Source organism: Triticum aestivum, chromosome 5A (genome assembly GCF_018294505.1).
Source record: "Triticum aestivum cultivar Chinese Spring chromosome 5A, IWGSC CS RefSeq v2.1, whole genome shotgun sequence".
Taxonomy (NCBI): domain Eukaryota; kingdom Viridiplantae; phylum Streptophyta; class Magnoliopsida; order Poales; family Poaceae; genus Triticum; species Triticum aestivum.
The window spans coordinates 36822516-36848993 of record NC_057806.1 but is presented as its reverse complement, the minus strand read 5'-3'; the positions used below and the strand labels follow the sequence as shown (position 1 = coordinate 36848993).

General features: G+C 42.0%; 2 long non-coding RNA genes across 4 annotated transcripts; one reads left to right on the top strand and one right to left on the bottom strand.

Moving 5' to 3' along the window:
* Positions 1-9129: 9129 nt before the first annotated feature.
* On the bottom strand, positions 9130-9832 carry LOC123106464 (uncharacterized). The gene is made up of 3 exons (XR_006451356.1): positions 9696-9832; positions 9573-9608; positions 9130-9475 (listed from the first exon to the last, which is right to left on the bottom strand). It is a non-coding gene; the product is annotated as an uncharacterized lncRNA (long non-coding RNA).
* A 436-nt stretch (positions 9833-10268) lies between these two features.
* On the top strand, positions 10269-14026 carry LOC123106462 (uncharacterized). Of its 3 annotated transcripts, none has more exons than XR_006451355.1 (4): positions 10269-10990; positions 11481-11545; positions 11649-12220; positions 12318-14026. It is a non-coding gene; the product is annotated as an uncharacterized lncRNA (long non-coding RNA). The 3 variants fall into 3 exon arrangements; XR_006451354.1 differs by having other exon boundaries at positions 11649-13522; positions 13702-14026; XR_006451353.1 differs by having other exon boundaries at positions 11649-14026.
* Positions 14027-26478: the final 12452 nt, after the last annotated feature.

The window sequence follows — 26478 nt, the reverse complement described above, 5'->3', positions numbered from 1 at the left end:
ATTGGGAGGGAGGAATGCATGATTTATCTCGCAGTCCTTTTTTTGCGGGGATTGTATTCATAGTCTTTGAGAACTCTTTGCCTCCAATGAAATAAAAGCACAAGCTGTCATGTGTGGGAAAAAAACATCTTGACTCGTCATCCCAGGATTTCATTCAAAATTGTAGATTTGTGGCTGGCCTGATGTATGCCTACTATGTAGGTAGGTTGTCCATCAATCAATCATGTACTCATCGGCTAGTAATAGTCATCATTTACTATTGAATAAAGATGGGAATACTATTCTTGATGTGCTGATAGATATGCATACTTGTATGCCTTAATTGCATGTATTTTTCGATCTAGGAGGGAGAGTATCACATGCTACCGAGGCCCACATGCTTCCGTGATACGGGCTCCTGGGCCGTTGGATCTCAGATCGAACGGCAGGTAAGGAGCTGCTGAATCTGCTAGATCGATTTGTAATTTGCAGACTCTAGAGGGGCTTTTTTGTAAAAAGTTTGTGAGCTCCTGGCAGCCCTTGGATCTGAGATCCGACGGTTCCCGAAAGTCTGTATCACCGTAGCATCTAAGTGCCTGAAGCACCAGATATTTTCCCATCGATCTAGTATCGTTCTCACTACTACTGTTCATGTATCTATCAATCTAGGAGTAGTATATATGAAGTTCTCTACTACTTGATTCAGAAGAAGTACGCTCGAATTTATGCTACAAGTTAACAAGTCAAGTAAAATACAGATTGTGACCCGCAAAGAAAAAAACAGATTGTGGATCTGTAAACACACACATGCATCAATCAATTAAGCAGTGGCAGTAGAAGCTCTCTGTTTGGGCCGTTCCTGCCATATGCGCGGTTCTTCTTTTGGTTAACCTTATTACTAAACAGGACCCTACCGTAGTAAGTTTGGTCAGCAGAGGTAAAAACCGAATTCTTCTGTGCCAGCAATAAAACCGAAAATTTGGTTTTTTTGGCATCGGTTTGGTCTTCGGTTAGTCAGTTTTTACATCCACCCCGACTGATCGATATGCATACCAGAACGCCTTAATTGCATGTATCTATCGATGTAGTGTCATTCTCACTTGTATATACTATCAACTTTTCTACTAGTTGATTCGGAAGAAATACTTCTTACAAGTTAACAAGTCAAGTAAAATATCGACCGTGGATCTGTAAACATCGACCGATCAATCGATTGAGAGGTAGAAGTACATCAATCGATGAATGGAGGAATATCTATACACAATTAAGCTACAACATTTCTTTATAGGATTAAGAAGAGGAGGTCCGGAGTTAACTAAGAATTATTCAACATGGTCAAGGGGTATAATGGTTGATGTGAGATGACACAATGTAAAGAGCAGCTTACATATTTTGCATGTGCAGGCAGGGAGGGTGGATTGATCGAAGAGACGACAACAGGTCAAATTAAGCAAGACAATGTTAATTAGTCATCTCTTGGATTGGATCGATCACACATCTATTTGCCACTTAATTTATAGTCGATCCGGTGTCGTGGTTGGACTGGATCTTTAGAACTCTACGTCTGCTAGATATTCCCTCCGCCCAAAATACTTGTCAGAGAAATAGATGTATTTAGATGTATTTTAATTCTAGATACATTCATTCATATCTATTTCTCCGATGAGTATTTCCGGACGAAGGGAGTATGGAGCAATGTGTTACCTTACTACTCTCTCTGACCCAAAATATAAGAATATTTTTGACACTAGTGTAGGGTTAAAAACGTTTTTATATTTTGGGACGGAGGGAGTATATATTTTTTAATTTGACTATTGAATAGCAGTCCAAACTATTGAGTGACAGCTAAGAACTGAATACCGGTTGCTCAACGCATCGCTATTGTTTGCTCCTGTTCAATGTCTAGTCCTAGCTACCTCCACCAAGCAAGCAAGAAACCAAGTAACCAACTGATGTTCATGCGTGCTGGCACTACAGTACTGCAGACTAGAGTAAAGTGACTAATTGGTACAAGTGAGACTTAATTGTGTGATTTGACAGATTTACATCGTAGTGGTGTCCTTCAAGTGATCTTGTGATTTAAGCTAGCAGTAGCAGAGGAATAAAATTCATTCATGGGAGGAATGCGTGATCTAGCTTGTCCTGCATGGGTGCATGCATTATTGCTGGACACGAGGGAGAATGTTACCACTCACTGCATGCTTCGCTCATACTCCCTCCATCCCGAAACTTAAGGCATTTTTTGACACTATGAGGGAGTACATTTCAGGGTTCCAGTTGAATAGCAGAGGCATAAAATTCATCTATGGATGGTTTTTTCAGTCTTTTTTTTTTGCCAGGATTGTTTTCATAGCCTTTGACAACTCTATGCCTCAAATGAGACGAAAACACAGGCTGTCATGTGAGAAAAAAAACATTTTGACTCCTCATCCCCTGGATTTCATCCAAAATTGTAGATTTGTTATGCGGCGAAGCATAAAAAATGATGTATGTTAGGTTGGATCAAAAGCCCACTTTTCTATCCGATCATAAGCAAAGGAAAATGATCCCCTGTATAGGGGCAACCTGTTAGATCCTCTGGGATCTGATAGGCTAGATATTCCAGTGGTCCTACCTTCACCTTGTGGCTCGAGGAGGTCCCAGTGCCAGCCATGGCAACGGTGGCCGGTTGTGATGGCAGAGAGTAGTGGGTGAAGTGGTGGCGGCGCTTCCCGCCAGCACTGCACTAACCCTAGATCGGTAGGGGATTAGGTGGAGTGTACGGCGCTGGACGAACCTCGTGATGCGAGCCGCCGGCCCCCACCTCTTATATAGTGCAGGTGACAGGGGCCCGTCACCCATAGTGGGTTGAGCGCCCCCATCAGGGCGTGGATCTAAGGGCCCGGTGGGCCGTTGGGCCCACGCGGTGGAGATCATCCTAACATTCTCCCCCTTGATCTCAACTTTTATTTTTGACCTTATACTTTTACTTTACTCGTTTCATAACAGATCAATACATAGAACATGTTTCATCGTCACAGCTCAATTGCCGATAGAATCAGACAGCCACAATGTACCTCTCTGTTTTGAAACAAATTCTTTAACCTTGGGCCCTTTTATTGTCCGGAATTTTAGACTATATCATAAAACCCATGTCGACTGTGTGTTCTCCGAACACACTGGGCGGTAAGCCTTTAATAAGCAGATCTGCAAATACTTGTCTATTGCTTTTATGCTTCAAGCATTTCTTCATAATTCCGGACTTTCTCCTTTACAACGCATAACTCTGTGTCAGTGTGTTTGGCATCAACACTTGACTCGTTGTCATAGGAGAGAAAAACTTAAAATGGTTATCGTTGTTGTCAACCATTATCAACTCCGTGTACAGGTCTTCATAACCATTTTGCCTGTCCCTCAGCCTCATATCAAGCTATAACATATCTTTGCATCACATTGATGATAATTGTTTCATTCTTTGGAGCTTTTCACAAAAACCTCCAAGTATGAAAGTTAGCGACAATTGTGGATTTCGCTATACATTTCACAAGTCATGTCTTTATACTCACAATCTTTTGAGAGCACTTATTTCTTTTAGCTTCAGGCCGATATCTTTGACTCCGTTCCAGTGATCTATATATGAACTGGACATTGCCAAAACAACTCGGATATGTGAACTGTGTCAGGGTAATGTATTGAGCTTCCAACAACTGAAGCATATGGTACCATATCCGTTTTCAATCTTTTCTCATCAACTCTTGGAACGCCATAGTTTCCAATTCCATTACCCTTGACTATAAGAACAGGCGTAGGTTTCTCGCATGCATACTTTAGAGACCTTTCTTAGCATGTCCATTCAACATCCCTAATACCCCATTTTATTCTTTTCTTTGTGAATCTCGATACTTATAACGAGAGACACTCTACCGAGGACATTGTTTTGAACTTTGAGGATAAGAACTTCTTTTCTCCTCCTGCAGTAGGTTGACATCACCACTAGCAAGTAGGATGTCATCCACATGCACAGGATTAGGAAATGAATTTCCCATTCTATAAGTTTGCACGAATACAATTGTCCTCTCATTTTCTTTAACCCAAAACAACATTTGATTGCTTTAGTCCATAAAAGACTTCTTCAGGCAGTATCCCCTGTGTTCTTTACTTTCATCTGATGTAACTCAGATCATGATGTGCTACCAACACTCATTGTAATCTATTCAGTGCAAAACGCACAAAAACCTTTCGATTTAAGTCGTGTTTTACACCTTTAAATATTTCCTTTGGAGTCACATTGACCTTGTAGACCCTTTACAGCCTATTGTTTATGCTCCATTGGAAATTACTTATGAGTCCCAAACATCGTTGGGATTCACCAATTTTATTTCACCTCACATAGTCTCTTATCATTTAGATAAGCAGACACTGCTCAAAGCTCGAATGCGCGCTTTAAATGAGGTGGGATCAACCTCCATTTGAATTTCACTAACATAGACTTTATAGTAATCAGAAGTATCTGATTTTCTCATTCCTTGAGACCATCAGTGTCTCAGGTACTGGCACTTCTTTCATATGGGGATGTTGTTGCTCTGTCATTGCAAGAGGCAAACTAATTCTATAGTCTTTCATTTCCAAGAGGCAATAGGTTTTACAGGGACCTGTATCACAAGATCCATGTTTACTCATTCATCCTTTATAGAGCTAACAACATGTGGTGTATAGGTCATACAACATACTCCCCCAGATTACTCCATCTTCACTAAAAATGGCGTATCTTTAAACTTTATAATTTGGGTTTATTCTGTTAAAACTTTCTTCTTTATGGCACTTTAAGCACCATCTTAGTATTCCTTACTCTGCTTTTGGAACTATAAAAGATCCAGAAATACAACTATTTCTTTTCTTCAGGGGTATTAATATGACCGTCATACTTCCCCAGACGATCACATTCTTCATCACATTATCTAAAGTATAGGGGAGTTTCATCATTCTTAATTTATCTCATATATCTTTCTCCCCCTTGAAATGTGGCAAGAACTTTTCTGCCACAATTTCGAAAACCATTGATAACTCTTGTGAATTGAGGAAACTTCGATTATCTACTTCATTCATCAGATTACTTCATACAAAATGAAGTTATCTCTTTATGATTAGTACTTTTGCAAGTCACACTTGCATATAATTCTTATCTTTAGGTACATATGTAACTTTTAATCTCTTTGGATTTATTGAGTGCTTAATGACCATTACACATAAGGTGTACGGTCGATACTAGGAAAGCATAATAGCTACTCCATACTTTTCTTCTAGAGTGAGACACATTAAGCACATGAGTCATCATATCTTTCTCCTATCATACAGGATAAGTTCTTTGCCAGAATTTCTCCTGACATATAGTATTTTTGACATAATACTATGTCAACTTTACCCAGTTACGCAGGTATTTTCCCAGACTTTCCCCGCCATGCGGGTTTTACCATAATCCTCTTTCCCGCTATGCAGGTAATTCCCTGTAAGGAACATGAATGCCAGAATTGGCTCTTTTGACCGCATATGCAATCATCAAATTCAGTAATAAATTTGAATGCTCTTTGACACACATGCTTGATCCGACGTTGGTCAAATATTAAACATGCATGTTGCTTGTTTTATCTCAAATCATGTTGACTGAAATCTTCTTCATAGAGAGTACATGAAAGATATTCGTCAACCAAGACTCTCAATGATCTACCTCTTTTCTTTCTTGGATTAATATCCAAGAATTCTTTTCTTTTGAAGCCATTCTTTAGAGAGAACATACTCCCTCACGTTATGACCTTTCCTGGTCATCTTTCGGGTCACAAGTACCCAGCCATTCGCTTTCACGAATGAAAGCATGAAAACTTTTAGTCTGAGAAAACATAGCCAATAATCAACAATAATGAGCATAAAAATAACCCTACGTTGGTCTGGTTAAAAAATATGCACATTAAACTTTTGTAAAACTTCCTTTTTATACTCTAAATCACCGTTGTGGTAGAATTAGAATAAAACTCATTCTTCTACATTAATTCCATATCATCGTTGGGCGGAAATGGAAATAATGCATATAACTCATAAACAATGTGATGATAATATTTCTATTAAACAACTTTTCTCCGAAATAATCATCATCGTCAACTTTATTGCAGCGGAAACAAGAAATATACATTTCTCTAGTTCAAGAGCATTTCTTCATATTTAACTCTTCTCTGAAAAGTGATCACTTTGATACAAAATTTATCAGAGATTTAAGCTTTGAACATAAGACTCATATAATTATAGTACTGTTATAATCAACGTTGGTCAGAAAATAACAATTCCATATTTTAACTTTAAAAGAAATATCTTTCTTTTATCATATCGGAAACTATCTGCATCTTATTTCACCCACAGGGGAAAACATTGGTAAGAACAGTTCTTCCAATTAAATTTTCCCGTTGGTTCCAATTTAATTGGAGGATAAAACTTTTTCTTTGCAGCGGAAACTTTCAATATTCTATGCAGAAACAATTATGCACTCTTTTACTCTCTAAGCAATTTTAACCGGTTGGTTCAAAAATGCATTAGAGAAGCAACAATTTAATATTTTACTTTAATTCTATTCACTTTAAAAGATCACTTTTATTTTTATTTGCAGCGGAAAACATGAATAAAAAATCATGAACCTTTTATTCTTTACAGAAACTTTTCTTTGACCAGATAAAAAATGCATGAACTTTATTATTTTCTTTGTAAAATTTATGAACATTTCTTTTTCTGATCTTTTTCAGAAACTTTTCTATTTTTCTTTTACTTTTCTATTTTCTAAACAAAATTTTCGTTGGAAAAATTTGCATAGAAAAACTATTTGAGATCTGCCCGGAAAACTGGACAAATAACAAACCAGAATAAAAAAATGCAGCTGGCCCGGCGCGCGGCTGCGGCCTCGGCCCAGCGCGCGGCTGCGGCGGCCTCGGCCAGCACCCGGCTGCAGCCTGGCCTCCCTTTCGGCCCAGCGGCCCAGCGCACCAACTAGGGTTTCAATCGCCTCCGTCCGCGACGATCGGACGGTCCAGCATGCGTTTCGCTGAAACAAAACCGCTAGCGCCGCTGCCGCTTGCAACCCTGGGCCATTCGTCCCGCACCTGCCGCTCTCGTCTCGCTCGAGCGCTCTCTCTGGCCGACCGGCCAGTGCGCCGTGCTCCGGTCGCCGGCGACGGCGGCGAGAAGCCACCGCGCCGCGTCTGCCTTCCTCTACCCCTCCTTTCCTCCCTCTTCCTACTTCTGTGGCAGAGAGAGAGATAGCAGCGGGGTCGAGCCCTCCCTGATCCCCTTCGCCGCGGACCTCTTTAGCTGCCGCCGGCTAGCGAGGCTCCCCGGCACGGCGAGGTTCCACTTTTTTCCCTTTCCCCTTCTGTTATTTTATTTTCTTTCATCCTTAACACCCTGTGGCAGAGAGAGAGAACCTGCTGCCCCCTTTGCTCCCATTCGAGTTCGACGACAACAGAGCGAATGGCAGCGGCGCCGTGGCGTTCCCCCTCGCCGGCTGCGTGTCCACCTTGCGGTGAGCGCGCCGCCGTCGAGCGGATTGGTCGCAGTGCCCTTTGCCCCTTGCGGGGTTGTTCTTCATCCGGACGGCTCGGCTTGCCGATGCCCGTTCGGATCGAGATGAGCTGGCGTGGCCGGAGTGGCGGCGCACTTTGCCGGCGAGGGCCGAGGCCCTCTGCCGGTGAACTTTTTGCTTTTTTTGTTGTTGTTGTTTGTCTTTGCCCTGCTAGGGTTCTTTGGGGGGGAGGAAGGAATTTTCTTTCTGTGTATGCACTTTGTCCCAAAATTCTTAGCCTAGATGGCTCTGATACCATTGTTAGATCCTCTGGGATCTAGTAGGCTAGATATTCCAGTGGTCCTACCTTCACCTTGTGGCTCGAGGAGCTCCCGGTGCCAGCCATGGCGACGGTGGCCAGTTGTGATGGCAGAGAGTAGTGGGTGAAGTGGTGGCGGCGCTTCCCGTCAGCACTGCACTAACCATAGATCGGTAGGGGATTAGGTGGAGTGTACGGCGCTGGACGAACCTCGTGATGCGAGCCGCCGGCCCCCACCTCTTATATAGTGCAGGTGACAGGGGCCCGTCACCCATAGTGGGTTGAGCGCCCCCGATCAGGGCGTGGATCTAAGGGCCCGGTGGGCTGTTGGGCCCACGCGGTGGAGATCATCCTAACACAACCAAGTTTGGGACCTTTTTCCCCTGTGTTTTTAATTCAATTTGTTGTTTCTTTCCATTTTTACTATATATATATATATATATGACTCACCTTTTGTACTCCCAAGAGTATGTACTCTCATGCTTAGTGGATAAGGTTTGTTGGATGAAACGGGTATACCCTTAGCAACAACCAAGCGACCCACCTAATTAGTACTCTAGAAATTAATTTAAAAAAATGCATGCGTAGATATTCCTTGGAAGTTAGGTGCGTACGTGTGTGATCCTAGTTTTGAGGTAACAGAAGTATATTCACTTAACTATTACTCCCTCCGTTTGGAAATACTTGTCATCAAAATGGATATACCTACAACTAAAATACATCTAGATACATCCATTTCAATGACAAGTATTTCCGGACGGAGGGAGTACCTAGCATTCTAGTCCAGTATATTTTGCATGCATGCACATACTCATAGTTTGCTTGTATATGCATGTTAGAGTATATGTAGCATTTTTTTCATTCTTTATGATAGTGCATATTGTTTTATGCCGAGAGGGTATATTATAGCGCTTTTTTAGTGAGTATATGATGCTCTTTAAGGAGTATGCACTTCCTACATTTTTATAGTGAGTATCTGATGATTTTTCATGATGTGGTGCATACTTCTTTTTACGAGGGAGTATATACTGCTTTCTTTGCGGGAGTATACTTGTTTGTTTTAGGAGAGTATATACTACACAAGTTTTGATGAAATGAATGCTTCATCTTTACGAAAGAGTATATACTACATTATTTGTGAAGAAGTATATACTCCTTTCTTATATGAAGTTAGTACATACTTCATTTTTTAATGAGAGAGAGAGAGAGGGGGGGGGGGGGGATATCCTAAATTTCATATCAAGAAGTATATACATTATTTTTCATGAGTGAACAGATACTGCATTAAACATAAGAAGGAAAAAAATAGTCTCATTTGTTAATCTTTACTGTATAATAAACAAAAGATGATTGTATATGTACAAAGGAAGTTGCTAAATATTCCTCTCATGCATACATTGCATGATAACACATGTGCTAGGTACATGCATCATGGGTGCCTAGGACGTCGATTGATGTGTTCTTCAACTGAGGACTTGCTTGCAACGTGGGGTGTGGCAGATCGGCAGCAGGAGAGCAGAAACCGACGCAAGGTAGCTGGACTGCCGGAGTGCAAGCTATGGAAGTTAGCCAATTGGATTACTCTATGCATTGAACTCGCTCACCATGGCCGCTCGGCGGCGTGGCCGCCGGCCGGCGTCTCCGTCCTGTCCGGCTGCATCCTGAGAAATTGGAGTAGAGTTATGTAGGACGACGTTGATAGATTGTTGCATTCAAAAATTTACTCTCGTATAAGATTAGAGCGAGATCTATGTGTACCTTAACTCCTTTAGTGATTTCACAAATCATTTCATCCTGTGTAACAAGACCACAAATTAAACATGATAATGCATGCATGCATCGAATTTACCCACGAGAGTGCATGATAACATAGTACATAACCTGGTCAATGAATCACCCTCCTGTAGCTTGCGTTGGCCAGGGAGGCTCGTCGCATCGTTCTATGTGCGTTTTCCCCGTAGGCACGTGCCGCACTTCATCCTCTTGTCGCCGCCGTCATCGTATCACCGCCGCCCGGCATGGTGCGGATAGAAGATTCAAAATCCTAATAATGAGATTATATACGGGGCAACAAACGTGCAACAGTACGTGTGTTTATCCCTAGTATTCCGGAACAACTTTTCAAAGTCCACTTTATCCCTTCCCTGAGATTTTCATCTAATTAAATAATTAATTAAGTAATTGGATATCGGATAGTCTCAAAGCTGACTCGTGGATAGGAGTATGTACTCCTAGGAGTACTAACCCATTTTCCTATATATATATATATATATATATATATATATATATATATATATATATATATATATATATATATATATATATATATAATCTATTTAATACCCAGGGTGAAGAATAAGTAATTCTTCGCCCCGGTCGAATGACCCAGCCAGCCGGCGGCAACTTGACTCCATCACACACCCGCCCGTACCTCTCCAGCCGAGGTAATTTAGTCCCCCTACCAACTGTTTTTTTACCATGGGCTTTAGCCGTTTAGGAGCTCACCCCACTCCCCGCAATTTCTGAAACTATTGGGAGCGGATGCGGCGAGCGGTTCGGAGGTGAGCGGTGGTAGATTTCGGCGGCGAGCGGACGGCAGTTGCGGGTGGATTCGGGTGTGTGCGACGCTGATGGTGGGTGGCAGCCTTGTCGGCCGGCGGCCGTGCCACCACCCGCCTTCACCCTCCGGTTCCTTCGTCGCGCTGGCGATGGCCCGGCCTGCCTTGCCATTCCCCGATCTCGAGCTCGTGCCATATCCTGTCGTCGTCGCACCGGCGCCGGAACCCATCCCACTTCTTTTTTTGTTGCGCACAACAGCAGGAGGTCTCCATCTGGAGCGAGGCTCGCGGCCCCCTTCCTACGACCAGCGAAAGCAGACCCCGCGTAAGATGCGCGGTTGTAGCAGCAATATCTATTCCACGCCCCTACTTCTTCAACCAGCTGGACGAGGCTCCATGGCCTTCGTGTCTTAGCTGCTACCCTCTGGACAAGTTTTTCTCTTTTCCTCTTTCCTTCTCTCCCTCTGTATATGTGTGCATACGTGCGTTTATGTTCTTCTTATTAGTCATTACTGATGTTTAGATTAATTGGTGTTATGCAGGAGGAGTATTGTGCAGGAAGCTCAGGCGTCAATTTACATCTTATCTGACCATCTTAGATATTTCCTTATTTCTTAGGTTTGTGATTTGACTTTGGCCTGTGTATAAGTTTATTCCCAACTATGAATCCACTACTGTACCACAGTAGCATTTATCTCATTCCGAATCTCAAAAGTATTTTAGAAATCCCATATTAATCATTTAATTTCTGACATAGTTGTAGAATCATCAAACAAAATTTGTTGATTTGATGGTTGCAAACCTAGATGTTTCCATATTTCAAATGGCATGTAATGTTTCTCATAGGCTCGACATATACATGTTGTCCTAAATCTGCATTTGTGCTTGGCTATCTATCTAAATTCAGTTTATTCCCTTATTTTTGATGGTGCATTTCTCTCAGAACTTAGGTGTACTGTTGTTAGTCGAATTTAATCGTAGAATGATCTTCTTTCCATGTCACGCAAAAACAGCAACCTTCTCTTCTTTATGTTGTTATTTAAAAAATGTTATAGGTATACTGTTGTTAGCTAAATTTAATTGTGGACTGATCTGATTTCCATGCCAGGAGCATGTATTGATTTATTCTCCCATGGGAAGTATTTGCTCCATGCTCCAGTTTGGTCACATTTAGTAAGAACTTCAGTTATCTGAATTTATATAGATTGCCCATATGCAGAGGTGAAGCATTGTATTTTTGATTTTGATCTCAGCCCTGTATTTGTTTGTTTATTAGGGCATAGCTATCCTACAAGCTAAATACTTGTTTCAAGCCGAGATGTTCTTGTCCCCACATTCCCCTCTGCATACACAATCGCCAGTGACGCCTGCATCAAGGACGACGACTGCTTGGTTCTCTCCTGTAAGTATACCTCCATCACCCTCTTATTTCTCTTCCTCTTCCTCGTCTGAAAATTCTCTCCCAGGCTCCCCTCCTCATGATTCTTTTGTTGGGTTATGTTAGATGATCGTAGAATTGACAAGAGTATTTTGTAAAAAAAAATTGTTGTTTAGGCACCATGCCACTGCTAAGATTATTGTCGTGTAGTAACTTCAATATTCCCCCCTCCCTTTTCTGCAAAATGTGTAAATGTAGTTAGAGTTGGGAAAACATGAGATCTTTGCTTCAAAAACCTGCAGGTACCTTTGTTATTTGGGTATCAAAGTTCAGTATTATTGCTGCTCTGAAATAGTGTTTTCATGGTGAAAAAAGTGGACCGCTACTGGAGAGATACAAATTTTGTCTAATGAGTTGAAAGTGATTAAATGCACCAACTCTCTACGTTGCAACAAATAAAGTGATCCAAGGTATTCAGGTTTCTGCTACCAATGAGAATTTACATGAGTTTTGACATTAACCTAGTGCTTAATTGTTGTCGTGCTGATTGTTTCTCTTTGGTTTCAGAAGCATTTGTACTGTTGGACTGTTCAAAAACTATTTGACTACGGGTTTCCATGGGATTACATCTCAATCTACCTCCTGTTGATGCACTATCAAAATTAATTCAGTATTATTTTTGTCTTTTTTGGGCTAAAACCACCCATCCCTTGACTGTATGTTCTTTCATATGTTTTTGGGATAAAATATTTGCTTTTATGTTGAGGGTCATTATTTTGCAGCTGAAGGTTTATGTGTGTGTACATAATCGTATAAAAAGTGTTTAACTACTTGTACGTGCTAGTTGATTTTATAAACAATGTTTGACTTATTAGTTCATCCGAAAATAGAAGAGGCATGGACTCTGTCTCAATGTTTACTTTCTTCTCATATGCTAATTGTGATCACCGCCAAATATTTTCCACTAAGAAACTTTGTTTTAACATTTCTAGTTTGAGAATACTCCCCGCTTCACTCTTTTGGAAAGAATGAAGCATGGATTTTATTTATCCTAGAGCAGCTAATGCCAGTACAATTTAGTGATTACTATTTAGTTGTCTTTCAGAGTCTGTCAGTTTATAACTAAAAGATAATGGAGCACCAAACTTATGAAGGCTAATTAATTAAAAATAAAGAAGAAATGAATAATATTTTGTTTGTAAAATATTGCAGCATGCATCATTATGCTTTTGTTTTTTTATCAATATATGTTCCATGGCTTTATGGCAGATTTGAAATGATATGCTTGCCTTTTAAGGTGTTACTATGGCAGAGAAAAGGAGAGCCGAGATCAAGGTGCCATTTGGAAGCGATGTAAACCTTGCATGTATGAACAATTTCAGGTCTCAATACTTTGATAGTGAGGTAAAGCTACCTATCGCCAACTTTTTGTGTTCAGATCTGAGACAAATAACCAAGAGAAAAGGAAGAAGGCAAGGTATGTGCCCTGCCCACTAACTCCTAACGAGGTAGGGCTGCTGTTGGGAGCATTAGGCCACAGAAGCAATGTCCATATTTATGCTGCTTGTAGCGAGGTGAAGAAGATACTTTACCTACCCTCAGAGCACTCTTTCCATATTTCCATACAGAAGGATCATTGTCAAGTAAAGATGAGTTGACTCCATTTGGGCACACTCATCTCTCATGACTTCAATTGATTTCATTTTCTGCGATAGAAGTGATTCTGACAATAATGGCAACATGGCCAGAATACTTGCTATTGCTGGACCAAGGTGATGCTCTGATGCTTCTGTTGTTTCATTGCAAATCCCTGTTAGCTATATCTCTTGGTTCATTTTGAATTATGACATTGCTTTTCGCTTGAGATATATTGTCACAGAAAAATGTTAAAAAACTCTACACCTTATTTACAAACATGGGATATATGTCATGGGGCAAATTCTCATCACAGGTGTGAGTAGTCCAAAAAGCATCTATGGGACATTCCATGGAAATCATGCCACAAAGAGGCGAATTCTGTGCCAACCCTATTGTGTGTATATGTGAAAAGACTAAAGATGACCCCTGCAGTGGCGAAGAATTCCGAAGATGATCCCACCAGGACAGAAGAGGTGATTGATATTGGGGCCGGCGATGATTCTTTTGCCAGATAGGAGGTTTCTGAGCTAGAGGAAATCCTGATTAGTTGAGTTATTTTGCAGCTCAAAGAAATTTGTTAAGTTATTTGCGTACTGTAGTTTACGTGGTATACTAAAAATTCAGAGAATTTCTGAGTTAATTTGGATGGATTTTGGTGTATGCATGAACTTTACTTCTTAATATAGTGTACTGCATCTTATTTTGGCATGCACTTTTTTCACTGAATTTGCACTGGAATCCGAGAATTCAGAGTTTCAAGATTCAGAGATACGTATTTACCAAGACATATACTATCATGTCAGAGCAGAATAAAGAAACATACTGTCATATTCTAATTACTCCAATAGAGCCACAGAATCAAACGGATAGAACTTACCTCGCGGAGAATGCTGAAGACGAGAACTGAGAAGAAAGGAGTTCCTTCACATTGATAGTATTAAGAGAATATCGTGCATTCTGAATTGGCATATCAGCAATCTTTTTGTTTGTGGTCTATAACTGTCAAGATGATTCGGTAGACAACCATCAGGCAAAATACTAGAGGAAGATACAAACAGGAAGAATATCTTAATCCAAGAAATAAACATAAATTTTCTCGGATACAGTCAACAAAGATACTTGTTGACAATGACAAGCCTATCACAATCTGCTGAAGTACACAAATTAGAACAAATTTCCAGTGGTACTTCTACAAGGAAATTCTACAAGGAAATCTTTGCCATATTGTTACAAATTTTGCTATTTGTCAGACTGAAGAACCAGAGAAGAGCTGAATGACATGTTCAATTCATGGCATAGAAATATAGAGTTCTTCAACATCTTATGGCACTGGCAGGTTCAGTTGGGCTTCTAAATTCGCGGCGATCATCAACAGGTTGAGCAGCTGCACGTGCTTGTGGTTGTGCTTGTTCTCATAGGTGACATGATCCCGCTATTACCGCAATACAGCACCATGTGCTTCCTCCCGGCGCAGTCCTTGATACTTCTGCATCTGTACAACACCCATGTACTCCATTAGTTCATACTGAATCACTTTATTAAGTTACCACCTAAAATGAAAGAGTGCTTATCTCATCTTATGCCAAGGAACATGCATGAAAAGTTGAAAACCCTATAGCACAATGCTGATGGGTCAAACATCTGGAGCTTTGTTAATATGAATACCCAATAGTTTCAAACAAGAAATCAACACATAGATAACTGGAGTAAGAAATAAAACTGTGGGGTTTTCCATTAAAATTTCCTTTAGTGAAAACATTCTAAACAAAAAATGGTATTCTGAAGACAACAACCCAGCCAGAAAAATGGAAATAAGAATTATTCAAAGTACCAACTTCTAAGGTTGAAAATAAAACAAATATTTAAGGTAGAAACTGGAAATGCCCATATACACATAAATTTCTTTTATCTGTATAGAACAAGTAGTAACATCATGAATCTCAAACTGAAGACAATGGCATGCCAACTAAATGAAGCTTCTAGTTAGATCCATGCATAACAGAGCCGGAAGATCTAGAAACACGTTCATATGAGAGCATGGAGAGTCATCTATTCCTGAATTACAAAATTCGGCATCCAATTGATTGATAATTTTCTAGTCCCCAAAAAAATGTGTTGATGAATTTCTATTCAAACCTGTAAAATACAGGAAGTTCTGACATTCTACATTGCCCAAACAATATATGGACCAGGATGCAGGTGAGCAAATGTACAACTATCTTTTGAGTTCCTTGCAGATTGCAGTAGAAAACAAGAAAAGTAAAGCAGCCGCTAATTTGCATTACTAATTGTGAAAGTTCATCAATACGTTTGTTGAGCACTAAAAGGTTATCATTTTTTTTCAATTGTGAAAAGTGGCATGCCTGGGGATGCCTTTGGTGATATAATTTTTACCTGAAATTAATGACATAATTTCGTAATTTTTATGTGAAAAATCACTGGTGACACACAAGGAGCTCAAAATTGATAGGAAACTCTACAAAAAGTATGTGCAGTATTTACTTCAACTCCAACATGAGGTACATCTACTTTAAATCCATGCCTGGATGATAGGAAAGTCACATATGCACTCTAAACAGACAGAAATCCCAGAAATTATTTCTTTTATCTCTAGTAGGAAATTTTAGCAGCACCTGGGGGAAGAAAACATCTTCCAGAATTTCTTTTTTGTTCAATTCTGGACAAAAAAGAAAAGGAAAAAAGGAATTATATGGACAGTGTTACCCCCTATATCCCCTAGTTTATATTGTAGGAATAATAAAACAATTTAGCAGTCTGACACACTTACGTCCTTGCAAAGTAAATAATTATTATTGTAGTCGTAACCGTAGAATAGGATCCTAATCAAAATAAATACATTTGGTTCAGGCGCTATTAGCATGGTAAGAAAAGATTTTTTTACAGACCAGAGGGGCCGAGGGTTCTATATATAGATAGAGAAAGAAAGAAGAAGAAAATAGAAAGAACAAGAAAATTATGACGTGGAAAAGAAGACAGGAATTGTGTACAATGGCATTGTACAACAATTTAATTTGGAAAAGGGATGTAGCGCGCCGTGGATACACTTCTTGATAGTGGGTCCCGCGGGCAACCGACGAGGGATGGTCACAATAAAGTATACAAATCACTTTCAGATGTAATTGAAGGTAAAGAGGGAAGGTTTCGCGAGACTCTGCTTGGGAAACGGGTCGATTACTCGGGGCATTCTGTCATTGTTGTGGGTCCTTCGCTTTCATTACATCAATGTGGATTACCTCTAGAGATAGCAATAAAGTCGTATTCCATGAATATGATATCTATCTAATGTGATATATGGAATATATGACAAAGGTGGAGTCTTGGAGTATTTCGATCGATCGGTCATATAGGCCTGAGTCAGACATCAAATAGCTTCGATTTGCATTATCCGTAGTCACATTAATTTGCTTATCGTCAGTGTCTCTACTCTGGACTACCAAAGCGTTATAAATATAAGGTAACCTGCCTGGGGGAAAAGTGACATCCAGCACGGGTCCAATAATTTGATCGATACGACCTATACTTTTTTCTTCAATTGTGGAAGCCCCGGGAGGAGAAGTAGTAGGATTGGTTCTCATAATTATCACATAATTAAAAAAAGGAATTTGTCGAAAATTTTCTTTTTTTATTGTTGAATAATGCCAAATCAAATCAAAAAAAATCCAAAAGTTCCATACCAAGGTTAGCACGGTTGATGATATCAGCCCAAGTATTAATAACGCGACCTTGACTATCAACTACAGATTGGTTGAAATTGAAACCATTTAGGTTGAAAGCCATAGTACTAATACCTAAAGCAGTGAACCAGATTCCTACTACAGGCCAAGCAGCCAAGAAGAAGTGTAAAGAACGAGAGTTGTTGAAACTAGCATATTGGAAGATTAATCGGCCAAAATAACCATGAAGATAAGAGTATATCGAACCCATATGTCGTCTTGCCATGAGCAGATTGTATCCATTGGGCAAATATAGGTTCGATCAAGATTTGCTTTTCTGGAGTACCAAAAGCAAGCATGACGTCGTTATGAACATAAAGGCCCAAGGTATGGAACCTAGAAAGAGGCTAGCCCAACTTAAATGAGCGGATTTCTAATAGTCGGTGTTGCTGCACATGCAGCAATTTTTATGGTAAGAGACTATGATCCAACTACTCAATACAACGATCTATTAGATCGCGTCCTTAGACACCGCGATGCAATCATATCCCACCTTAACTGGCGATCAAATTCGAGTTCGAGCCGGTAGATACTATTGATAAGTAGATAAAACTAAAGATAAAGAAGAGAAGGTATAAATAAAAAAGAAATGAAATAAAAAGAGAAAAAAATAAGTTATGAAATGCAGTAATTCTTCTTTATTCTTCTAATTGATTGCAATTAAACTCGGCTCAATATTTTTTTTCTAAAAAAGATTGAGCCGAATAAAAATAGAGGATCTACATTAAGTACTAACATTACAATAATGTTTGGAGGAGCACTAGCTCTATAGTTATGACTCTTAAGTAAAAGAACAAGGACTTTTCTAAACAATACAAGGGTATTTGCAGTGAGATTTGCACATTATGTAACGTGGTACAAACCTATATTCTAGAGCAAGTTCTTTCTCCCCATAGCTTCCCAAAAAAAGGGCAAGGAAAATTAATTAGTTTGATAAGGCAATCAGGCCATAGAACCAAAGTTGATTCACAAAAGGGGAATTCTTCAGAGGAAAAAATAGATGTTTTGATGGAGTTCATCATCATTGGTGACAGCAGGTAGAGCTTACTTATAAGGTGAGGCTCAGTTGGATCCCTACAACAAAAATATTGAACTCTTGAACTAAAGAATTAGTCGTGCTTCAATTTAAGGAAACAACATCAAAAAACAACACTAGTTGGAGACAAGTACCTTCCTTTGGGATTGCGTATTGGCATCTCCCTGAAAATCAGGAAACAAGAGAAGAACTTAGACAACAAAATTACCATCTAGCCAGTACCCAAACTACAAGCTGAAGAAAAATTGCTAAGTAGCTACATGATGCGGTCGCAGCCATGCTAGCTTTGTGGCAGACGTGGCAGGAGAAATTCTCATAATCTGAGACCTTAGCATAAGCATTTTAAATTTCACATGGCATGGTAATTTCGCCCTGCTGTCATCACAACAGGCACGAGTAACTTCTTGACAAGTGATTGCCCCATCACAACTTACCAACCCCGTTTAGATGCCAAACGTATAACACAAATAATCTGATGCACTCTTGACGACATAAAAAAATAAAATAAAATTAGTCTATAAAAAATAGGTAGGAAAGTCACCAGGGTAGATGGAAGCGGCCATGTTCGATGTTCGAGAGAGGCAAGGGGCGAAGCTTGAGCTCATGAGCGCATGAATAAGGAGAAGTGAACAAATTGAAGAGGAGGTCGATGATACATATACCATGATGGCTCACTGGCGGCCGGCGAGATCTCAGGTCCTTTCAACCAAGGAGATGACGATGGGAGATGAGAGAAACATAGTCCCAGAGCTGCTCGCGGAGCACCTCCGCACGGGCGAGCGCTGCCCTGGCGCTCAGGTCGAGGTCAGACTTGGCTCCGTCGCTTGCGCTGAATTGGATCCCGCTGGTGGGACGACCTATTATCCTTATGCAAAGCCACCACCGCAGGGATAGAGTGGCCTGCCCTGCCGGTCTCTAGAGAAGAGGAGCCGCCATGGCTAGTGCGAAGCAGGTCGGGGGTAGCGGCGGTGCACAGGTTGTGTGACAGAGACGGTTTGGAAAATGGCAGACACCTCCCAGTCTCCCACCATCCCACGATCCATAGTGGGGTTTCTCCCGATTATTTTAGCAGTATAATGACACGTGAGGTAATCCCTGGAAAAAAAAAGATGCGTGAGGTAAATTTACCCCGCAAGTCCGGTCTTTCGTGAAGTGTGTGGTCCGGTTGGGGTGAGGAATAAGAATTCCTCACCCAGGGTGAGGAATAGCGCGACCCTATATATATATATATATATATATATATATATATATATATATATATATATATATAGGGCTGGACTATTCTGTTACCGGTAACAGAATATTATTCTGTTACCCTCGCCCCCTATAAGGCGCGACGCATCCACGACCGACCCCGCCCCAATCCGACTCGCTTCCTACCGCCGGAGGCAGCCGTCGCGGGCGAGCGAGCGACGGCGGCAGCCGGAGCGAGGGAGCCCGCGGCGCTGTGATTGGCCGGCGACGGATCCGCCGCCGCCTCCTCGTTCCTTCTGTCGCCGGATCCATCGTCGGGGTCGTCATCCCCGCCTCCTGCCTCCCTCCGTCGCCGGATCCATCGTCGGGGTCGTGATCCCCGCCTCTTGTCTCGCTCCGCCGCATGATCCATCGACAGGGCCGTGATCCCCGCCTCCTGCCTCCCTCCGTCGCCGGATCCATCGTCGGAGCCGTCATCCCCGCCTCCTGCCTCCCTCCGTCGCCGGATCCATCGTTGGAGCCGTCATCCCCGCCTCCTGCCTCCCTCCGTCGCCGGGTCCCCTTCTCTGGGGCAGTTATCCCCGCAAGGTGCTTCCTCTACGAACCTCTTCGCCAGACGTCCACCACAAGCAGGTGATGCGTCAATGGTGTCGCCTCGCAAGAACATGCCAGTAAGACGCCCACGAGAGGTAGAAGAAGAAGACAGTACACTGGAGGTAATGTCTGCTCCCCACGTTTGTGTCACTCCATCAGTTCGTCAGTCCTACTATGAAGAACCCGATGGTACATTGCAAATGCTAGCATCAGTTCATTGACACCCCTGCCACTTGATGCACGATTAGGATGTCGAGGTTACTGTTAGTGCATCTAATATGCTATCTTCAGTTCAAGTTAAAAAAAATAACACATATGCATCAGTCCAGGTATAGTGACAAGGTTCAGCTACCGCTGAGAGTTGTATGTTGTTATTCCTAAGAGTACAAGTCATGTAATTGCGTCAGTTCGAACGAGTAACAAAACTGTTACAAAAAAATAATATAAAATTGCTACACAATAAGTTCAGTGATACATAAGCTAGCAGTACTTGTAATGTATATGCATTTATGCATGATTAGGATGTCGAGGTTACTGTCAGTGCATCTAATATGCTATCTTCAGTTCAAGTTAAAAAAATAGCACATATGCGTCAGTCCAGGTAGATAGTGACGAGAGAGTGCCACAGTTACACAGTAAGTTGAATGATACATAAACTAGGAGTACTTCTAGTGTAGTTGCATAAGTTACAGAAGAACAAAGGAGAAGTCATGCATGAGTTCAATGTCCAGTTTACAAAACAGTGCTAAACAACAGTATATCAGTACATCCGTGTTTGAACATGAACGTTCATCAGTTCGACTGAAAACGAAACCAGATTAATCCCAAAAACTTTTGAATGTTGTTTGCAGAAGCATGCAAGGCGGTGCATGCAGCAAGCATTTCATGAGCAAAACAGATATGGGGCACCACCTGGTTGGGTAACACCAGAAATACCGCCTTGATATTTCAACAGTACAGGCAGATTTGAAGATACACCGCAATCATCAGAAGCACGGACAGGTCCTTCTATACAGCAAACAGCAATGTCTGGGAATGCAAGCTTTGCCGCTACTGGGTTGCAACTAGGCCAACAATATCACCAACAACAAATGTTTTCCTTCCCCACCGCATGCAAAAAGCCAAGGACAAGAAGGCTTCCACCAGTCGCTCCGTCAACATCAATCATCCGTGCTGCAAAAGCAGTTGCGACGGGAAAACCAGGGCAAAAAGACAGAAATTTTGGCCATTCTAGCAGGTTCAAAAGTATAAGATATGAGCCATATAGACAGGAGCAACATCACAATGAATCTGAGGAGAGACGTCCGTACAACGAGAGACGGAGATCTTCGTCATCGTTGCTCCCTCCAAGAGATGCATTGCTGCATGTGCCAAGGGTGACACCACCGGCGCCCATAAACCAGGGAGAACAACAAACACCAGAGGCAGCGCAGAGCTATACACATGTAAGTACCCATATAGGAAAAAAATACAAGCACAGTCCATACCATGGTGCTATGACCACCCCATCTAACATTTTTGTTTTGTCACTGTTGTGTGCAGCCACCTGACATTGAAGCTTATGTTCTGCCAAGGCTAGAGATGAGGTTTGAAACTTTCGAAGAAACTAAGAACTTCTACAACGTATATGCGAAGCACGCTGGTTTTGCTGTCAGGGAAGGCCCCAAGTTTAAGACCAGAGCCTACCTTTATTGCACGTGCCATGGAGTTTATGAATCAAAGGTGTCTGAAGCAAATAGACAGCGTAACAAGACGACAGCCAGAACTAACTGCGGGGCTAACATGAGGCTGAAGAAGGAAAAGGATGAAACATTTGTCGTAAAAGATATAGTCTGGGAACACAACCACAGGCTACAGCTCACCGCAGAAATGCTTGTCTTCTTGCACTCCCACAAAAACTTTGACAAAACAATCTTGGAGTACGTCAAGTACCTGCAGTTCAAAGACATTGAACACACGCAAATCATGAGCATTCTGGGCAGTGATGACCCTGGTAGCTACTTCCTCGAAATGAATGCCAAAGACCTGATTAACTTGTAAGTACAAACTTGTTCTCCTCCCATAAACCGCCTACGTCTTTTTTCCTCTGTTAGTACAAACATATCAAGCAACGCATGACCTGACGCCAGTTCAACATGCATTTTTCAATGAACTTTTTATATGCAGGAAAGCAAAGAATTCAAGGATTGATGATGTGGATGATGTCCTAAAGACTGTCAACTTCTTTAGGGAGATGAAAGCTATAAATAGGGAATTCTTCTGTGACATGCAACTCGATGAGTCCGACAGAGTTAAGAACATATTCTAGGCGAACGCAAGCTGCCGAGGAGCGTATCAGGACTTCGGGGACTGCGTAACGTTTGACACAACATACAAGACCAACAAGTACCATATGCCACTTGGGGTGTTTGTCGGAACTAACAACCACTTACAGACTACATTCTTTGGTTTTGCCCTGATAAGAGATGAGGATGCAGATTCATTCAAGTGGTTGTTCAGGACATTTTTAAGGTGCATGAGAAGGAAGGCTCCTACATGCATTCTCACAGGTACACCCGCTAAAACCACCCCCAACCACCACCCCCCTACCAAAAAAGAAAAGGAAAATAACACAGTAAAAATGTTGTGTCAGTTGTATTGGTATATATGCACAACCATCTGGTGACCACTCCGAGTCTATTTTCTCATTACTAGACCAGTGCCAGGCAATGGCTTTGGCGATCGCAGATGTTTTCAAGAACACAGTACATAAGCTATGCCGCTGGCACATTATGAAGAAGTACAGGGAACACCTCGCATACCTGTATTTCCTGCACGAGGACCTTAAGGATGAATTCACATCAATTCTCAACTGGCCCCTCATGCCAACTGAGTTTGAGGATGCCTGGAAAAGACTCATGGATAAGTACAACCTCCACGATGATGCCACAATGGTGGGCATGTGGAACGAGCGTGAGAAATGGATATCAGCCTACTTCAAAGAAATTTTCTGTGCCAAAATGACATCCACATAGCGAAGTGAGAGCATGAACTATGTGCTCAAGAAGAACTACGTTTAACCTACACCGGTTTGTCAGCCAGGTAAACTCCTACGTTAGAACCAGGAGGCAGACAGAGAACCAGGAGACAATGGGTAACCGGGTATAGCTCTATCACTTGTCGTAAGACAAAAAATTACATGCTTACTAAAGTAAAAACTTTATTAGAAGTTTTTCCTGCGAGAAAACTAACAATTTGGTCATCATTCTTGCATCTGCAGAAGGAACAAAACACGCTGACCTTCTATGGGTTTGACACCCAGATGGCAAAGCTGTACACGCGAGCTGTGTACAGCGAGATCAGAGATAGGCTAAAACTGAGCACTCTCTTCACGACGACAGAGACGAAAGAGCCCACAAAGTACCTAGTGCGCTACAACCACCCGCAAAAACTGTCTGTGTGGGCTCAGCACGCGTTCCAGGTGGTTGCAGACCCCGTGGGAGAAACATATGAGTGCGAGTGCAGGCTATGGGACCACACAGGTGAGGACTACAAAAAAGATGTTACATATTGTACTACTTTTTTTGCAAAGTTTTTGTTCGAATGAAATGACAAAAAACATGCACCTCTTCCAAAAACAAATACAGGTCTTTTCTGCGTGCATGTCCTGTGCATGATGCAGATAATTAAGGCTGAAAGCGTTCCAGAGAAATACATACTCAAGAGATACACCAAACGCCCGAACATCCAGCCAGCATTTGACAGAAATGACTTGAGGACAGTAGCGTCAAACAAGGCATCCCAATACTGCATTGAAAGCTCACTGCTGACGCTGAACATGAGGGTGCACAGAAAAAGCTTGAGAAGCCAAGAGCAAATGGCAAGGACGCGGGTCGTCATGGACAAACTTGAACAAGAACTCGACGCCATGCATTCTGCTGAAAATGGAGGTGTCGCGGACAATGAAGCCATTGAGCAGGATATTGCTACAATGTTGTCCGAGATGAACCATATGGGAGCTATTGACCCGTTTGAGAACGAGGAATAGGAGCGGCAGCAACCGAAGGTTGCCCGTGTGCACACTCAAGAGCACCGACAAACTCACATGCGAGATCATGAGCTTGATGGTGCTGTAGGCGAACGACATGACAATAGCACATCCTACCAGCAGTAGCAGGAAAGGGTGATTAAACCCCCAATATTCTCAAACACAAAGGGGAGGAAGAGCAAGACGCAAGCAGCAAAAGCTGCGAAAGCAGCAGCCAGAAAGCCACCACGCCCCATCAAGCGCGTGGAATTTGGCCCGTACGGCAAACCCCTCGGGGTAAGGGCATGCGGATTCTGCAACCTCGTGAGCAACCATAACTACCGCACATGCCCACTCCGCATAGATGCCACTGTCAACAAGAACAAGTAGACTGGAGCCACCCAGCTTTCTACCAATGGAGACAACACACGTAACAGCTACACTTGCCGCAAGTGTGGCGGAACTGACGAACATAATGCCCGCACGTGCAAAGTGGGCAAGGAGGTCAGTGGAGCTGAACATAAACAGGGCAAGGTACAGAGTTCCAAGCAATCAAATGAAGACGATGAAGAAGAAGAGTTTGATGAGAATGACGGCCAATCAGACGAAGATAATGAAGATGACAGTGTCGGGGGCGAGGAAACTGAAACTGACGATGAAGCTGCCAAGGCTCAACGTGGAAAGAGCGCCGGCAAGGCACAACATTCGGGGACAGTTAGGAGAAGCTCAAGACTGAACAATACATAGTGGTTATCCTTGTGCGTCAACTAAAAAATAACCTTGTAGTCTCAGTTGAATCAGCACACAATGAGGAAGCATTTCACAAAACACTGTCGTTTACCAAAACATATTTAGCTTTATCGTCAATTTCTCGATCAGAACTAAAGTTATTTTTTAGTTTCTGATTTGTGCCCGCTGGAGCAGTGACATTATTATGTAAACCATTTGATAATCATTTTGAATGGAGTCACAAAATACGTTTGGAAAAATTTATCTGGATATATCCGACGCAAAAGGCTACTGTGAACCAGTAACTCAGGAAAAAAATATGTCAAGGAAAATTTTAAACTCTTGTAGCATATCAGTACTGATAACTCTCAGTCGTCAGTACAAGGCAGAGTACACATCAGTACTGATATAATTTCTGATTTGTGCCTGCTGAAGGAGTGACATTATTATTTAAACCATTTGATAATCCTTTTGAATGCAGTCAAAAATAAAATTGAAAAAACTTATCTTGATATATCTGACGCAAAACGCTACTGTCAACCAGTAACTCAGCAAAAAAATGTCAAGAAAAAATTTAAACTCTTGTATTACGTCAGTACTGATAGCTCTCAGTCGGCAGTACAAAAGGCATAGTAATAACAAACACACCAGTGAACAACTGAAAAAAAATCATTTTGAAAAACAAAGCTATGTCTGCTCCTACCAGTCCCAATTCAGAAAGACCATCAGTACATAAAAATAATTATCTCAAGCAAAATGCGAATATAATACATCCTGTACTGGTGAAAATCTAATTTATCTGTAAAAAATACTCACGAGTTATCTTGATATAAACAATCCTTTAAAAAAATACGAAAATTGTTTTAAAAAACATTAGCACCACACATAGTATCGCTGGTATTTGGTACGTTCAATTACACTTCAATCACCAGGCCGAGTACGACAGTAGAGGAGTTCAGACCTCCACCAACACCGACGCTGACACGTGCAAGTGGGATAAGCAGCTGATAAGTACAGCTTGACTATACGAATCGGTGCCACGGTAAAATGCCATCATCACCACCGCAGAGACGTGCAAGTGGGGTTTTGCAGGTCATAAGTACAGCTTGACAAGACTAGTCAGTTCAACAGTAAAAACCATTTAACTTGGACGGTTAGTTCTTTCACGCCACCACCCACGCCACCCACTGGGCGGTTGCCACGACGAAGTGCAAACGGCGACCCCCATGACCACTACACACACGCCCCCGACGAACCGCCTCCCACACACCATCGTCGGCGCACTAAAAAAATACCCCATTGTCTTCCATCTCTCCCTCGTTCCCACAAACCACCATTGCCGCTTCCATTTCCACTGCACACAAACCTCCAGCGTCTCTCTCCAAAGCCCACGGTCGCCGGAGGAAGGCCATGGCGGAGGAACCGTCCGCCAAGCGTCATCATGCCGAGACGTCGGACAAGAGGAGCAACCTCGTCGACATTAACGTCCCCGGCGAGAAGCGCGACTACACCAGAACACTCAAAGGGGTTGAGCTCCACGGCAAGGAGACGCTGGAGATCGTCTGCACCAGCGAACCAGACAAGGCCGACGAGGTGATCTCCAGGCTCTGGAGGAAGCTTGGCGACAGGATTCGTGGGATCATCGGCGTTGGTGTGCACTACACCAACGAAGATGAACCTCCCCAGATGGCGGCAGTCCTGCAGTTGTGCGTCGACGAACTCTGCTTGGTGTACCACATCGCAGCGGCCACAAAATGGTGAGCAATCCTACTCATTTGCCCTACATATGGTTTATCT